This window comes from Acyrthosiphon pisum, chromosome A1, assembly GCF_005508785.2.
Source record: "Acyrthosiphon pisum isolate AL4f chromosome A1, pea_aphid_22Mar2018_4r6ur, whole genome shotgun sequence".
Classification (NCBI taxonomy): Eukaryota; Metazoa; Arthropoda; class Insecta; order Hemiptera; family Aphididae; genus Acyrthosiphon; species Acyrthosiphon pisum.
The window spans coordinates 114,137,220-114,156,493 of NC_042494.1; the positions used below are offsets into that span (position 1 = coordinate 114,137,220).

The 19,274-nt window shown below is 30.0% G+C and overlaps 1 protein-coding gene across 1 annotated transcript in view; it reads left to right on the plus strand.

The window, feature by feature from the left end:
• Window positions 1-4,373: 4,373 nt before the first annotated feature.
• Window positions 4,374-19,274, plus strand: part of LOC100572104 — a 215,987-nt gene continuing 201,086 nt past the window's right edge. The window contains exon 1 of the mRNA XM_029488085.1: window positions 4,374-4,619. The gene's annotated coding sequence lies outside the window, so the exon portion shown is untranslated. The remainder of the gene's footprint in view (window positions 4,620-19,274) is intronic.

Sequence of the window (19,274 nt, forward strand, 5' to 3'; positions counted from 1 at the left end):
TATAAAAAAAAAACAATATAAATATAATATTTTAAGGTAAAATAAAAAACAACTTTGTTTAAAGTTTAAATTGAACAATTAAAAACGTTTAATATTAATTATTTGTTTACTTAAAAACTTAATAAAAATTAATTGGAAATAATAAGAACGATAAGATAATAATATATTATATAAGTACCTATATAACACATGTAGGTAAGTTAAAATAACAACAATAAAATACATAATAATATAAATAATTTATTTTAATAAAATTCTTCTGTTGTTATGACATTCAGCAAAAATATTGATTATATCCTCAATATTTAATGATTTTGCTTCAGATTTTAGTAGCACAGAAGCATAGAATTTCTCAAATATTATTTAATCCTTTTCATACATGAAAAAGTTCTTTCACATGCTGCTGAAGATACAGGTATTGTAATTGCAATAGTACATAACTTGTATTATTCAAAAAATGCTAATTGATAATCCAATAAAAAATTATGAAATTGAAAAATAGTTTTTATAGAATGGTATTTTAATTCGAATTGTTTTATTGATTTTCTAATAATGTTTAATTCAGAATCTAAAGAATCAATATCGCAAGGTGAATAGCATTATAAAAAATTGAAATTCAATCAATATTTTTATTATTAAATAAACACATTTTTATGCATGTAATGCAATGTTCTAATGTATAATATCCTATAATTTTTGACATTTTATATTGCATTTTTTTTTTTTGATATTTTTATTGAATTTTTAAGATTTATAGTGCATTAAATTCACGGCCTTGGTTATAAATAATAACATAATATATTATACCAAAAAATCATTTGGAAAAAAATAGTCAACTTACTTTTTAAATGGTTTTGAAAACTCTGTATTAGTTGTATTATGGTTCAATCATCATTACAGTCGAATGATGAATATTTTTATTTACATTTGTAGTTTTTGGATTTATTGCTAAAATGTTCATTAGGTATGATTTAATATTAATTATTAATTCTCATAATATTTATTTTAAAAAACTTACCATCAGAAGAAGAATCAAAATTAGATGCATTGTTTACTTCCAATTTTATCTTTTTAGACGCAGAAAAAAATATTTTATAGATCTGACCTTTTTTGTTTTAATAGTCTCATTTTCGATATTGCTTTCTGACATGACGACGAGCAAAAACGTTTAAATAATTAATTAATTAAATATTGATAAAATCGTAGTGATAAAATAACTTAAACACCAAACAGTTTAGTATCAATCAAGAAAATAATAAACTGTCAAATGACCACAAAACATAGAATAGTTTAAACTACATACACGAATATACGATTATACAAAATTAAAAATATACAGTAGATTGTAGATAACAGTACCCCACGCGTCGCCGTCGATAAAACTGTTACTGATTCTTACAACTTACAAGACAATACAATATTATTTCAAACGTATCTAAAAATAGAATGTTTTCCCTTGTATTTTCTTTATCATAGTTAGTTAATAATCTAAACCCGTAGTCCATGGAATTTTCAACAAAATTATCAATAACATTGATTAATATTTAATAATAACTAATAAGTATAATTTATTATTTTCGTATTCAGCCGCTGGAAAATACACGTTATTTATGAGGCTTGAAAGCATAGTGCATAGTTTTCAACCCATTCAAAATGTTGTTCATGCCATCTATTATGACTTAATATTTTCATATTTTAATAAATCATGATTTATTCATGAGATATTTTTTAGTATTTTAATATGATTAAATTTAATTTTTGGGGTGGGTCCGGGCCCACCATGGCCCACCCCTGGCGCCGCCACTGATCGGGAACCTAGAAGGACTTTTGTTCTATGCGACACGCTTCGCGGGCGACGACTACGTTCCGCACAACGTTTTTCAACCTGCCGACAATTCTCGCAAAGCTGCAGAACCGGTTGAACCGATCAGAGACGACGTGGTGGTCGGGCCGATGGTGCTGGAAGCCGCGGAAAAGGAGCTAGGTGGCGAGGCGAGGGGTGCCACACCAGCCAGGGGACTAGAGGTCAGGAACAGTTTTGGAATCTTTATTGGTTCGCTGGACCCGAGGGTCAAAACAGAAACATGCGCAGCCCTGCGCAGTGGAACGGCGAGAGTTGTCTCCTCTGCGTGGAGAGGTCTAACGAGAGCCGCGTGCATGTTGTGTTGTTGTCCCCCGAAGTGAAACCGTCCGAAAGTTTCCCCCCTGGCTGAGGGCAGCGGACAAGGAGAGGCGACGTATGGGAGTCGAGGTAATAGGTACGTGAAAGTGCACATTTAGGTGGTGATCGGCAGTAAGTCACCGATACACGTTCTCCAGCCATCCTGCGGTAGCACGACGGGATCGCGGACGTTGCGCGCTCGAGGTCGCCGAGACACGCGAAACCCTCTGGCGGCGCGGCTGGCGCCCGGCTGCTTCGGTCCGGGAACGACAACGACACGACGACGGAGGTACTTGCTCAGTGACGAACGCAGTGCTGCACGAAGACGACTCGTGACAGCGGCGACGGAGACCTCAGAGTTCACGGCGGGTGAGTGATGGATGACTATAATTACAGCCTACAGGGTAGCTAGGAACACCACGGACGTCAGCAGCGCCGGGCTCGAGGAAACGAAACGTTTTGTTGGGTTCAGCGGAGTGTGACTCCGTGGCCATGGGCTGCGGCAAATGGCGACGGAGACGCCAGGGCGAAAATCACGGAGAGTATCAGGGCAGCGGTGCGTTGCGATGCTGTCCGCAGATTTTCTCCCCTTTTCGCCCAGTGGTCCGATCCCGCGCCGGTCGAGTCGCAATGCCGCAGAGTCCGCAACTGCACCGAAATTATAGTCTTCGTTGCTAGCTCGGTCCGAGCTTTGCAGGTCAGCGTGGTCGCCAGCACAACAGTCGTCTTCAGCATGTCCGTGAAGATGGCCCACACAATTTCTCCCAAATCAATCTAACCTATATCAACATTTAGCAAATAATTGGCAAGAATTAGCAAGTTAGGTTTTAGAATTTGCAAGTCGTTATTTACAAAAATAAAAAAAGGTGGGAAAATTATTTCTTCTATACACAGTAAAATGTTGTTCCTTATTTTCATATTAAAGAGTACGATTTTATTTGTTTCAACAGAATAATGGCTCCACTGAACATGATCGTGTTCACGTAGGACCCACAAAGAATATTAACCAACAATTTTTTTGTTACTTACCAAATCTCAATAAAATACAATGATGGTATTGGCCTCGTGAGAGTATATAAGTTTCGAAATGATTTTCGGATGAAAATAAAATTTGTAATTAAAGCATCATACGATTTTCATTCAACATATATAAAGAATTAATGATGTTACTAATTCGGATTTTCCACGACAAATTTTAACTTAAAAAACAGTTATTAAAGATGAAAACTAATAAAAAAAATAGTAAAATGTCGACTCTTTCACTTGGTTATTTATAATTGGGTACTTAATGTATTATAACACAATTATTAAGCATGTTTTAAAATAAATAATAATTGTCAAAAAATAAATAAAAATTAGGTAAGTTTTTGTACCTAATATAACTTTTTGGTAGGTGGGTGGTGATATTAACTATTGTTGAACCACCAACTGAAAAATGTCCAACCGCCTCTGGCTCATGTACTTATAATGAAGCAATTTGTTAACTCCAAAAATTGATTTTATACTGCTTATAGGCCATCTTTTGATACGGCAGTAATAAGTAATAACTAATAAATATACCGGTAAGCTCGCATGAGCCAAGTCCTTGAACTCGCCGAAGCGAACTGAAACAAAATAACAATAACTATCTGAAAAAAATCCCTGGGACAGTATTCCAACCACTTATATAGGTTATATAATACGAATTCCCCACAATTAAGCCCCGACGTACAATTAAGATTTACACTATACGCTTAATTATCGGATAACCATCATGACCTAGCCAATAGCCATTGAAATAATAACACACATTTTTATACACATAACATTATATTATACCTGGGTATAATATTATTTTAGACACGGCGTGACGTTATCACCACTCGCGTATCAAAAATCGAGCCGGATATTTGTGCGGATATCATGACTCAATCGAACCCCGCCGTCGTCGGTGTCCCAACAGTCGTGCAGAATTATAACGGCCGCGATGAACTTGCGAGCGGGAGAGACGTTACAAACGGGCCCCGAGTGCGCGGATCCCGTAATGACGGGTCTAATGAAGGTCGCGGCACGCGGACGCAGGTGGCCGACCACCAACGCCGCCACCACCACCACTACTACCCTTCGTCGTCGAGGGTCGCGCGATCATCCCCCGCACTTGCATCCCCTAACGCCAACGCGCAGTGTGGGAGCTTTATATATTTTTTTTCCGGGCGTTCAGTCGTGTCGCCGTCGTCGCGCATCACAGCCGCGTGCTTCGTGCTACGTACATACCGCCGTTACGCCGGTCGCTGCTCGTGCTCCGCGCCACGCTTCCGTCGTCGGATTTGTTGATGTTTTTTTGTTTTTTGTTTCTCCTCGTGTGACACGTGCAAGTTTTTTTCCCGACCACACACGTTTTTTATCGCGAATTTTTCTTGCAACCGTTAATGTTCATCGACATCACAGTGCTCGCCGAAGTCAACTTCCACCGTGGCTTGTGAGTGCCAGCTATGATTTTTAATTACAATATGACGTATTATACTTTGAATGTTCACCATCTCATACTAATATTGTTAGGTATCGTTTTGGAAATAACTAATATTTCTGCCTACTGTATAGTGTCTCATCGTATACACTATATCCCATACCGTACAATTACTTACCTATGTGGTATATATGTGCAATACCATATTAACGCTGTCACTATATATAATATGATATTGCTGGACAAAAATATATGGACATTTTCATTTCAACTCCCTCTTTATACGTCATCATTGTAAACTTATCTGAATGAGCTCAAAAGGGTAACTGAAAAATAAACAGTTTTCCACAGAGTTAACGGATCTAAGGATTTAAGAATGTTAAGATAATATAAGATATTTTTGTTTAACTTGAGGAAAATTAATTTTGCGATATAAATAAATGGTGACGCCATTGAAAAATTTTAAAAATTTTAAAAAACGTGTTGCCCAGCCGATTATCCTTCTAATAATATTATAAAAATAACAAAAAAAATTTTTTAATGGAAAATTCATTAATTCAAGAGGTCGCTCGATTGTTTGGATTTAAAATATTATAGCGTTTCATATCATCAATAATATTATATGATCCGGCATGCGTGTGTGAGCTATACGTATTAACCGAGAATCCCATATCAACTTTGCTGATATTTTCATGGCATGTGTATATCTAATGTATTATGTATGACATTATATATTGATATTAAATTATGTACCTTTACTCTATTAAGCTAAAATATTCTAAAATTTAAAATTAAATTAAAAACAAAACTTGTTATTATGCCCGATTACTTTGTATATTTCAATCCAAGGTAAAATATAAAACAAGTGTCGGTGCTGTACATTTGATTGTTATGTACCAATACATATTTACTCATAATAAAAGTTAAAACATTTTTTTTTTTTCGTATAATAAATTTTTGTTATAGCTTCATATTATATAAGAGCAGTAGCAGACAATTAAGCAATAGAAGAAAAATCTTAACTTAAAACATACCTTAGTAAAATAATTTGTTAGTCGTTAATTTATCACTATTTTAAATTTAACATATATATTTAATATCTATATAATATTACTTTTGGAATACCGTTTGGCATTTACGTTAAAATTGGGTATTTATAGGATTAATACACTATAAATATGTTTAGGAATTAGGGCAATGAACTATCTTGCAATTAATTAATTTTCATAAACTGATAGTTGTCTTGACTCTCGAGATTGACTTTGAGTAGGTATGCTTTATTTTTACCCATTCTCTGAAGCAAATAAACAATTTATAATTTTTAATTAAAGTAATAATAATTAACACGATATTGTCACTAAATAAAAATTATTCCACCGGCCATTAGCTAATTTACACTAAGGTCAGATTTAAGATGTATCTACTAAAGTTAAATAACGATGCAAGGATTTATGACATTTTAAAAATATAATTCCAAGCACATTTGGGAACAGTTCTTAAGCAAAAAACTTGTTGGGCAATAAATCATTTATTATTTCTAGTAATGTTTGACCACTTCTATAGTATTTACCTTTAAAGTTTAAATATCCACATTTTTATAATAACTTAAGTAATACAGAATTCAATACTTCATATTTTTTTTTTTTTTTAATTTATAAATTAATTTATAAGCCATTTCTTTCCAGTTTATGGAAATGATATTTCAGCATCAATCCAATACTTTGATGTAAAAAATGAACAATTCTAATTATTTATTTTTAAATATTCAATACTGCTTCAATATCATAGCTTCATTTAAAACATTACACTAGAATACTACATTCTGGTACATATTAATTACAAATTATTAAGTTTTTCAAATTATTGGAGTGCTAACCTAATTTAACTATAGGTAGGTACTAGGTACTTGTATATACTATCAATGTTTTTACAAATTATGATTTCATACAAAAATAAAATGGATATATTATTGTGTAAAATATTGAAAAGTAATTTATTATTTTTTTTTTTCAACAATTTAAAAAGCTCCAAATAATCGTTACATTTTTTTTCCATATTTAGGAGTATAATATAGTTATATACGAATATTTTGTGTACCTATAATATTGCATAAAAGCTATTCCCAAACTTTTTTGGCTGGTGACGTCCTTTTTTATCTAAGATTTTCTAAGTGCTTTCCCAAGTATAATAGCATTGCTATAATCATAATAAATAGAAAAAATTGTAATGGGTGATATAAAAATATGTATTTAATTACAATTATTCATGGTTTATACATTTTTATTTACATAATTGTAAGTGTTTTCATTGTCGCCATCTTCTGGTTTTCAAATATATTTTTGGACCATATTAAATTCTACGGAAGCATGGCGCCCCTGTAAAGACTACGCGGTACACATTTTGGGAACCACTGGTATACCTACTATTAAATTAAGAATTAAAAAAATGGTATAATAAAAGTAATTTGTTATCTCATTATTCGTTTCAAAAACAAATGTTTCTATTTTTTTTTTGTTTAACAATTCGAAAATAATTGCAAACATTTTTTCCATATTATTAAGCAGTAGGTACCATAATATATGAATAAAAACGTATTTTAGATTCTAAGTGAAACGATGAATGTATTGATTTTACAATGATGTGTGTTTTTTTTTTATTTTATTTTTTTTTTTTGTGTCTGTCATCACCTTTTAGGACAGTAAAAATGCTTGAATTTTCTTCAACAGTATCATTTCTGATAGGAAAATAAATCTAATTGGTACTTTGGGGGTCAAAAGTAAAAATCTCCCTGTAGTTTTCAAAAGTACCGTGAAAAACAAAAGAAAAATTAAGGAGATACGGCAATTTTTACGCAAAATCTGTTTTCATGAAAATCGATTATGGTTTTTGGTGTAACTCTAAAACAAATGACCGTAGATACGTGAAATTTTGACTAAATGTTTATATCAGCATTTTCTATACACCATGCCTTTTTTTCAAATATTTTGACTTATTTTGAGCTGTTTAGGAACATTTTCAGTTTCCAATATTTTTAGTTTTTTATTCTATAAATGTCAATAAAACTTTATTTGTTGGGTACAAAAGATTGAAAATTTAATAGAAGGCTCCTAATATATTGTTTCAAAGACAGATGTAAAATATTAAAAATCCAAAGTCACAATTTTTTTTTATAACCATTTAAAGTTCAAATATTGACAAAATACGTAAAAATGACGAAAATTTCCAAATTATTTTGAGTTAGAAATTCATAAACAATTTTCCTTTTAAATCCAAGATTTTAAAATGTAATGCAAGATTCCCAATAAATTTGTCTACGTTTATCAAAAAAAAAATGTCTATAAGAAAGTCAAATTAAATTTTTATGAATGTTTGAAATTCATATTTTTACAACATTTGATATTCATTCGATTTCTCACGTAACGCTTTCCTTATTTTGCTGTAATTAAAATACGAATGACTGTAGACACTTGAAAATTTCACTGAATGTTTATATTTTCATTTTCTATACGCCATACAATTTTCAAAATAATTTGACTCTTTTTGAGCTGTTTATGGACATTGTCAGTTTTCAATTTTTTTAGTTTTTTTTTTCTATAAATATTAAATATTAATACAATTTTGTTTGATGGATAAGCAAATGTGAAAATTTAATGCAAGGCTCCTGATATATTGTCACAACAGAAGTTGGAAAATATTAAAAATACATAGGCATAATTTTGTTTTTTATAAGCATTTAAAGTTGAAATTTCGACTAAATGTATCAAATTTAAAATTTAATAATTATTTTGTAGTTAAACATTTTTAAAATGTTCAACTTTTATAGCTAAGGATTGAAAATTTAAAAAAAGGTTCCACGTAAATAGGGATATATTATATAAATTACTTTGTTCACAATAATATCATCAAGTATACTTATAGTAATATCATACGCTGATAAACCGTCTCCGCCCAGAATCGTTTTTCTTATACAATGATATATCATATATATCATATATGATATCATTGAATTCAAATTTAACACCATCCATTATACAGTGACCCACTTGTAACCTACTGTACATCAGAGCGACACCCACTTGCCCACCTTTTTGTATTTAATTGCACACAATACATATTTTTTCATTAAATAATTTTATCATGCTTAATTTCTTAGTGCAGAGGTTCCCAAACTTTTTATTGTATGACCCATTTTGAGAATTTTTTTAAAATTTGGCGACCCACGCAATACATTGAATAGCCTTTTTTCTTAGGTATTTAGGTACCTACTAACACTAATTTGTTTCAGATAAATCGCTATCTTTTCAATACGTATAACTATTAATCTGTTTGATACGGTGCTGTAAACTCGTAATCGTCAATCTCTCAGATAACGATTAACGAAAAACTGAATTTGAACTTTGAACATCAACGAAAAATATGTATTATTTCAAAATATAGCGTGACCCACCAAAAATATAATCGCGACCCACTTTTGGGCCGCGACCCACAGTTTGGGAACCTCTGGCTTAGTGTATTAGGTAGGTACCTATATTAATTTAAAATATATTATTTAGTTTTTTATTTTATGTCAACAGTTTAAGGATATAATATATTCATGTAAATACATGAAAATATTTTGTCAGTCAAACTGATATAAACTTATATATTGGTTATTATAATTAGTAAATTTAATAAAACAATTTATTTCCAGGCCGCTTAAATCATTCTGATACCATTTACACATTTTTGTATTGTACACTAACTCGTATTAAAAATAATACATGTTATTTTATTATCATTAGATTTATTCCACAAATATAAAACATAAATATTACGAAGATAATAATTTCTTTGAAGTATAGTGAATGGGAAAAGCTGTTTTTGCATCTTTGTTGAGTACTTATATTACTTGTCTTATAGTATTCATTTCATACAGACTGTAAACATTCATTTTTTAATAATAAACAAAGAATAATTTAAAGTTTTTTCTTTATTGATAAACGTATATTTAATATTAAATTATTTAAATTTAATTATGCATAAGTCCTAAAAGTTGTAATTTTAGTTTAACAAATTTTAATATATTTACCTCATGCCAGACTCCAAGCTATAATTATTATTCAACTGTTATTCAATTTGGTTTTGATTATATAAAAAGTAGTTAATAAGGATTTTTTTAAAATAAATTAAATTTTATAGTAAATTTGTTTTTTAAACTAATTATTACTTACATTTATAAATAAATTACATTTTTTGTGACCTCTTATTAGAAAGAAAAAATAATATTAATTATAAAATGTTAAATGAACGAGTAGGTAGATATGTTTTTATGTTTTTCATCATAATTTTGAAAACTGTTATATCTATATAATATGTTCTACTGCTCAGTTTCACCTGATCCTTTTTTTGTATTGACATTTTTGACAAAGTTACAACCTGAACATTATTCTTTCGTTTTTATTTTATATCATAGGTATACAATAAATTGTGCAATTAAAATGATGTAGGTTGTAACTATAATGCGGATTTAAAAATTGATTTATTACATTAATAATTACTTGATTGAAGATGAATATATACTTTTATTTTATTTATTTATTTTATATTTTTAGCTCATCAGTGTTTCAGTTTTAAACTATATCATTTGAATACAAAATATGGTCAGGTAATTATTGAAAGTCCTTTAATCGTAAACAACATATTTAAGTAGGTATCTTTAAACCACCCATATTATGTATATTACTATATAGTGTATTCTTATTACCTACATTATTATGATAGTTGTTGAACAAGTTAGTTTTTATATTGCTAAAAATGTACTGTAATTGAAAAAATTAAAAATTGTGGGCCTTTATTTTAATCGAAACAATGATAAATTAGGTTATGGTGCTGGATGATGGTTACCTTTACTGAATAATTATCACTGTTCCGTACAACAATCGATTGATGTGTTCAATAAAAAATAACAAACCTAAGAAATAAATTACTTCGATATTTAATTAAAATTGTTTAAAATGGCATTTGTATAATATGAGTGTAGAGTGTGTGAAAAGGTGTTTCAATAAATATATTTAGAATATTGATATAGACACAGTAAATTATGTAAAGTATTATTTTAATGTATTTTTATAATTTTCATAGTTTTAGATCTTCTTAACTACATTTTTTGACTGACGTGGTTATAGATGGCGAACATTTTTTAAATATTGTCACAAAACACTCTTGCCACCGACAAAACTACGCATTTATCAAATTTTTCAAATGTTCATAACAATGGGAGATGTATTCCATTTATTTTTTGTGGTAGAAAAAACGCCAAGTGAAGACAACATCTGGACTTTTAATACGATTTATTGGGATAACACGTTACATTTCTCCCCTTTGCCAACCACTAAACTTATTGCATTATAATTTGAAACAAAAATGGAAATAATATTATGCTACTGAATAGCTTTTGTTAAATGCCAATGTTTTAGCTCACACAATGGTTGTGGTTGGCTAAGCAAACTAAATTTCATCATAAAATAATTTATCAGACAGACTTTGAATAAAATTATAAAATTAAATCCTTTGTTTATATTTTACATAATATTCATACATAATAGTTGCATGTTTGATTTTTAATATTTCTGATGTAACGGCGAATTGAATAGGCATTTTTACTACACCCCCGTCTGTGTAATCTTTAATTAGAATAATAATAATTATTATTTATCAATAAATTATTTACAATAATTATTATTGATTGAATTTCATATAAAAATCTTTAGAAAAATTTTGGGGAAAGGTCTGAAAATAAACAAATTATGCATTTTCTTGGAATTATATTGCTATCTAGCACAAGTTTCGTTTGTCGTTTTTCCTGAGAGTCTTGCTATTATTCATTGTGTGTTGTTGTCTGTTTTATATCTACAACTCGGTTTAGGAAGCATTAGGACACGATACTACAAGATGTGTTTTATGTAAAAAGATTTATGACTTGTAACTAATGTCGATCCAAATTAATCAGGTTTGAAGTAAAGCCATATGAAAAATGTTTACGTTAAATTAATAAAAACCATAATTAAAATAGCTGAATATTGTTTGGCGTATGTTAACCTATACTATTGACAAGCACAGCTCAACGCAGTGGCGTAATTTGGGCAAAACATCAGGGGTTGCAAAAATTACTTAGAATGCACTAACCCGTGGGGCTTTGCCCCACACCCCCAACATTATAAGATAATCAATGTTTTAATATAGGTACGTAATCATATAATTATAATATATTCACTATTAATATAAAATACATTATAAGTATATATTTTAATTCTTCTTATAACACCTAAACTATAAATTTTAAATGCTTATTAGTAAAATTTAGTTAGCTTCAAACAACGTTGTACTGTAGATGAGTCAAATTATTTTATGACTTCATCGTTATTAATATTTGATGATATTTGACGTTCTATTTGGAAAAATTTCTAGATGATTTAATCTGGATTAATGATTTAATGATTTAATGATTTAATCAAAAATTCATCAATAATATATAGTAAGCGATCAACAAAATATACAACCAAACGTACAGAAACAACAACAGTCAACTAAAATTTTTTTTTCGAGTTAATCGAGAGACGGAGGAGGAACTACGTTAGCATTACTTCTCCTCCGGCCACCATCGTTTATTGGCATAAAAAAAAACCGTCGTTAAACATCAACGGCAGCGGGCCTAAACCCCCGCGACCTGGCTGACTTACCTCAGCGATCGCTGGTAAGTATGTCTGCCAGGGAGCACGTTGCTCGAGGGACTTACAACAAAGTTAAAAAAAAAGAAATATACAAGTATGCATATTAAGGCGAAGACTTGCTAGGTCGGAGTTTCATTGGGGGCTCCTCTTTCAGCGTGTTGGACGTCGGGGTCCGGTGTGGGCTCTCTCCTTACGGCTGCCTGCTTTGCCCTTTCTTCCGTTTCCTTGAGGGAGAGGATGTTTTTCGCCATTTTGTATAACAACCTGAATGATTCCGCCGCGTTGGCCAGCAAGGTGGTCTTCTCATCTAGACCCTCAGGAAGGAGGTTGAAATCAGTTCCACACAGGAGGTGGGGGAGATCGTCTGTGGTAGGCTGGTGGCCAAGGTAGGCATCGAGCTCGTCATGGAGGCTGCTCCAGTTGGGGCATAAAAATAACGAGTGCTCTGCTGAGTCATTGCGCGCTGGGCAGTGCCAGCATGTGCTGCGTTTTCAGCTCTTGCCATTCACGACAAGTATTGTTCGAAGCAGCCATGGTTTGACAATGCCTGAGTCATATGACATGACAAAGGCACTATTGGCACGGTTCTTTCCATCTATCTCCTTACACTGGGTATCGCTCGGCGTGTCCACACACCCTTTTGTGTGGCATCCCATCTCTCTTGCCAGAGGTCGATGGTGACCCTCCTCTCTTGGCCGCCTTGGATTTCCGGGGTTCACCGGGGTTAATTGCGTTCCTAGCCGATCCTTTATCCTGGTCCTTTATAGATCGATAAGATCCGCAGGACAGGCAACCAATATATTATATTGATATGTGATAAGTTATAATAATATTATGATGAGATAAAAGTTTAAATATAAAAAAAGATTAATTTTTATTTAATTTATCGTAGTGAATTGTAATCAGTAATCACTAATCAGTTATATTTTCATTGTTGAAGTATTGATAAAATATATAATTTCAATTTTCTCGTTCTCTAACAATTTTTTTTTATAGTTAATTATTAGCTTAATATTAACTATAGCCTTTTTTAATTTTTTAATTAACGAAAAACCATAAATAATTCGGACATTTCAGGGGTTGCAAATTTATACTTATGCAACCCCCCCCCCCCCCGATTACGCCACTGATCAACGTATCAATAGATAATTTAATAGTTAGTATAATTAATATACGTTTAACAAATAATTACGTTTTTTTGTATTGACTTTACATCCATTATAAGTCATAGTACTTAATTAAACATTAGAATTTGACAACTATTAAAATAATTTTATGTCTACTATAATTATAATAAGTAGGTAATTAAAAATATATTTAGGAAATAACGTCAACAGGGAAAGTATTTAAAATAAACGTAAAGATTTTTTCTCCCGATTTTTAACATATCTAAAAAGTTTTTAATAATTATAATATTTTTTTGTAGAAATAATGTCACATTAAAGAATGCTATACTATTATGTATATAGTACATACTATGGGTGATGTCTCGACGGTATACGGCCTCTTACGGGGAGACGACCCGCGGTCAAGGTAGAGTCGCCAGGCAGTCGCGAGGTGTCACCGAAGAAAAAAAATATTGTTCGTAGTGGTACGGTTTCCCACGGGGAGACGACCCGCGGTCAAGGGAGAGTCGTCGGGCAGTTGAGCGACGTCACCGCGGATGAAAATTTGACGACGGAATCCAATGCACGGATACCGCTCGAAGTCAACCCCGAAGGCGGCGCCGGTAGATAATATGTTTCAACGGTTCTATCCCGAAATTCCCGAACAATGTCCCCGTGAGATTATCGATCTTTTTCGGAAGTCAACTTTGCGAGCTTTCGACCGACGGCTTTGAAACTTTCAAAACTGATAAAACGACGTAACTACGTAAGACAAGTGTGAATGGACTGAGGTTGAAAACGGCTAGTACAAATATCCACCGAGATATCGTGGTCACAAATAGTTGAAAAACGATCTATAGCTAAAGTCAAGTACCGAGGAGTCGGTCCGCCAACCACCCCTACGATTTGAATTTCACCGTGTAACGTTCAATTCTCATCTTCCCAAAGATATTGTCCCGGTCAGTCGGTCATTCCCGAGATTAAACACAACGATCCTACGTTCCCCGATGTCTCAAAATGTACAAAGTTTTAGAAAATATTTTGGTCCCATAATTTGATCTCATCACAAACAAAATTGTTGATACAAAACTATATTTTTACTATTTTTATCGTTATTCGTTTTTTTAAAAGTTTCTTAGTTAGTTAGCCTCACACATTTTTTATGAACTTTTGGAGCTTAAATTTGAATGACATTTGATATTTAAACGCGTTTATATAATAATGATTTATCTTTCACAATTACTTAAAATAACATTTTCTACGTGCATTGAAATGTACAAAATATTTTAGATAGTCTTAGCTATGTTTAGGCATTTTAAATTTTGATTTTTTTAGCGTGATTATTCTCGGTCAAAAAACTTCAAATTATAATATAGGATTTCTGACAAGTTGCACTTGTATAATATAAAAACATATCGGGAATACATAGATACATTTTTTTTAAGTGTTTGAAGTATTAGTGTGTATTTTTGTCAAAATCATGAAAATTTGTGAAAAATTAATTGAAATTAAAAACTTAAAAAGTGTAATAATAGTTTTCAATAATTTATTTTTGATTTAAAATGTAAAATATTCATAATAGTGATCTACCCAATTACGAGTTACGCTTATACTCACCATATGTCAGCAACGCCTCTTTTCTGATTTTTAATTTGATATTTTAAATGGAATATTTTAGATTCTGAGTGGAACGATGAATATATTGATTTTACAATGATGTGTGTTTTTTTATTTGTTTTTTAATTTTTTAATTTTTTTTTTGTGTCTGTGTACACGATAAGTAGTCGAAATAATGCTTCGATTTTCAACTTCAGTATCTTGTTCGATTGGAAAGTGAATATCGTTGGTGCATTGGGGAGGTCAAAATTTAAATTTTCAAATAGTTTCACCAGGAAAAACAACGTAAAAATTAAGAAAAAACGGGAATTTTTAGGCAAAATCAGTTTTCCCCAAAATCGATTTTGGTTTTTGGTGTAACTCTAAAACAAATGAACGTAGATACATGAAATTTTGACTGAATGTTTATCTTAGCATTTTCTATACACCATAACATCTTCAAAATATTTTGATTTATTTTGAGCTCTTTACGGACATTTTCATTTTCCATTTTGTTTTAGTTTTTTTTCTAAAAATATCAATAAAATTTTATTTGTTGGATAAAAAAGCTTGAAAATTTAATAGAAGGCTCCTAGTATATTGTTTAAAAGGCAGATGAAAAATATTAAAAATCGTTAGTCACAGTTTTTTTTTATAAGCATTTAAAGTTCAAAAAATGACAAAATATGGAAAAATCACGAAAATTTGCAAATTATTTTGAGTTAAGAATTCGTAAAAAATTTTCTTTTTAAATCTAAGATTTTAAAATGTAATACAAGATTCCTTATAAGGATTATCTACCTTTATCAAACAAAAAATATCTATAAGAAAGTCAAATTAAATTAAAAAAAAAAAATGACCGTAGATACATGAAATTTTGACTGAATGTTTATATCAGCATTTTCTATACACCATAACATTTTCAAAATATTTTGACTTATTTTGAGCTCTTTACGGACATTGTCAGTTTTCATTTTTTTTTAGTTTTTTTTCTAAAAATATCAATAAAATTTTATTTGTTGATTAAAAAAGCTTGAAAATTTAATAAAAGGCTCCTAGTATATTATTTCAAAAGCAGATCAAAAATATTAAAAATCCTTAGACACAGTTTTTTTTTATAAGCATTTAAAGTTCAAAAATTGACAAAATATGGAAAAATCATGAAAATTAGCAAATTATTTTGAGTTAAGAATTCGTAAAAATTTTTCTTTTTAAATCTAAGATTTTAAAATGTAATACAAGATTCCTTATAAGATTATCTACCTTTATCAAACAAAAAATATCTATAAGAAAGTCAAATTAAATTTTTATGATCGTTTGAAATTCATATTTTCACAACATTCACTCGATTTCTCATGTAGCGATTTCCTTATTTTGTTGTAATTCAAAAACGAATAACTGTAGATACATGAACATTTTACTGAATGTTTATATTAGCATTTCCTATACACCATACAATTTTGAAAATATTTTGACTCTTTTTGAGCTGTTTACGGACATTTTCAGTTTTCAATTATTTTAGTTTTTTTTGGTATAAATATCAATAAAGTTTTATCTATTAAAAAGTGTAAAAAATTAATACAAAGCTCCTGATATATTGTTACAATATCAGTTGAAAAATATTAAAAATACATATGCATAATTTTTTTTTATAACTATTTAAAGATCGAATTTTGACAAAATTTATCAAATTTTAATTTGAAAAATTATTTTGTAGTTAAAAATTTATAAAATGTTCAATTTTTGTAACTAAGAATTGAAAATTTAAAACAAGATTCCACATAAGTAAATAATTCTGTTACCAAAAAATCTAAAAAATACATTTACACAGTTTATTTTTATAGTCATTTTAAGTACCTACAAGTTTGGACGAAATTACATATTAAAAACCTAGGATAACTATTTTAGTTATTTTGTTGTGATTGTATAATATTATTCGTGGGTACTTGAAACTTCTAAAGTATACTATTATATATCTATGATAGTACCACGGTTTGTTGTTGATGTATAACGCGTTACCTAATGGATATTGTGATATGATTAATTTGGAATTTATTATTAATACCTATTATACGTCAATTTTTTTTTAATACTATAGATAAGTATACCTATAATAGGTATGTCTAATACCTAGACTGACAAATCGTCTCCACTCAGAATCGTTTTTCTTATACAATGATATTATATCATTGAAATCAAATTTAATACCATCCATTATACAGTGACCCACTTGTAACCTACTGTACAGCAAAGGGAAATCCACTTATCCACCTTTTTTTTTTAAAGTATAATTTCTATGTATAAAAAACTAAATTTTAAGGTACAGTAACTAATTAGATATTGCTTAAAGTTTAGATAAGCAGAGACAGCAGAGTATTGGATCAATATTTTGCTGGGTGTCCTTCATTCCGCTCAACAAAACTTATAATTAATTAACTTCTAGTTTTAAAATCAATTTTTGTGTATCGAAATTCTTGTAATATATCCCACTTAAAAATAGTAATAAAAAATGTACTTAGTACTTACCTAGTTTATTTAATAAACTTACTCAATGTAAGTACTTAGTAAAAAGTATACAGTGATAATTTTTTTATAATATTAATAAAATCAATCGTCGTAACATCATAATAAGGTACACTTTATATACTTGATACATTTAATATACATACTTTATAAACATCAAACAGAGTTACACCTATGATTTATTTAATAATAAGTAATAACAAAGTGTATTACAAATTACAATAGTATGGAAACGTTTTGATAATTCTATTGTAAAATATTTTCAATTTCATGTCATTCTCAATCTAATAGTCTGCATACGATAAAGTACTTGAAATTGAAGTTTTTTTTAGCATCATATGCCTAAATCATTACATTTCACTTTCAAACTACCTATTTATTTACTTGGCATTTACTTATTCTATGCGGAGTACCAATGTGCCCATTTTACGATTTTCATTATTTATTTACTTTGAAAACTGGAAAACTGTTTCATGGGATATTTTTTTAAAATTAATTTTCTGCACACACCTGCAGTCTCCGTGGTGTTGATTCTTTCCTCTTTTTATATTGTTCCAAACTTATATAACTATAGGTTTTATAAATTGTCTTCATGCTATTTTTTTCGATAATAGCAGCAGAATTGATATCAATTGATTTTACTCAGAAAACATCACAATGTCACGTATTTTCGATGACCATATTTTAAAGACTCGTTTAAACAATTTCCACTAGTCCAATTTGTACTTCCGGTCAAATCGTACGTATTAACAAGACTGCACATACACCCACATACACAGACTTTCGTTACATATATAGGATATACAACGCAGACGAATGATATACAAGTTCATTTCAGCACCAATTTATTTAGCCGCTCTTCTCTTTTTCCATTACGAAAGCGACCAATATAAATTGTGAAACGTGAATGGGGGAAAAATTTGTAATGCTCAAAAATAAATCGCATATCATACATATATTTTAATATCGATTAACATAACACGACCGGGATGATTTTTATAAAACATAATATTTTTTTTTTAAATCGCGACATTTAATTAAATAATTGTTTTTTGGGTAGGTACGTGTTTATTGTTTTTAATACAAAAAGTTATTGCTTGTTTATTTCCTAAAATGGATAACTTATCTTATAAATGAATAATTATGTGATAAAACAATAATCATACCTGATGTACGTAAATAATCGTTGAATATTATTTTTTTATAACTAATTTATTAATTAAAAGGGTACTAAGCTTTTTCACAATACATTTTCCAAATTACGTTATATACTTTATAATAATACATGAAATATTATGTTTGAAGCTGTACAGTTATTATATAAAAAAACATAAATGTGAAGTTTTTTACGATTTTCTATGAATGGCACAGACAAAATCTGACAAAGGCAATACATTTAACAAAAAGGTGGGTAAGTGGATGTCGATCTGCTGTACAGTAGGTTACAAGTGGGTCACTGTATAATCGATAGTATTAAATTTGAATTCAATGATATAATATCACTGTATAAGAAAAACGATTCTGAGCGGAGACGGTTTGTCAGTCTAGGTATTAGACATAACTATTATAGGTATACTTATTTATAGTATCTATAATTATCTATAATATCAATAATAAATTCCAAATTAATCATATCACAATATCCATTAGTAACGCGTTATACATCAACACAAACCGTGTACTATCATAGATATATAATAGTATACTTTAGAAGTTTCAAGTACCCACAAATA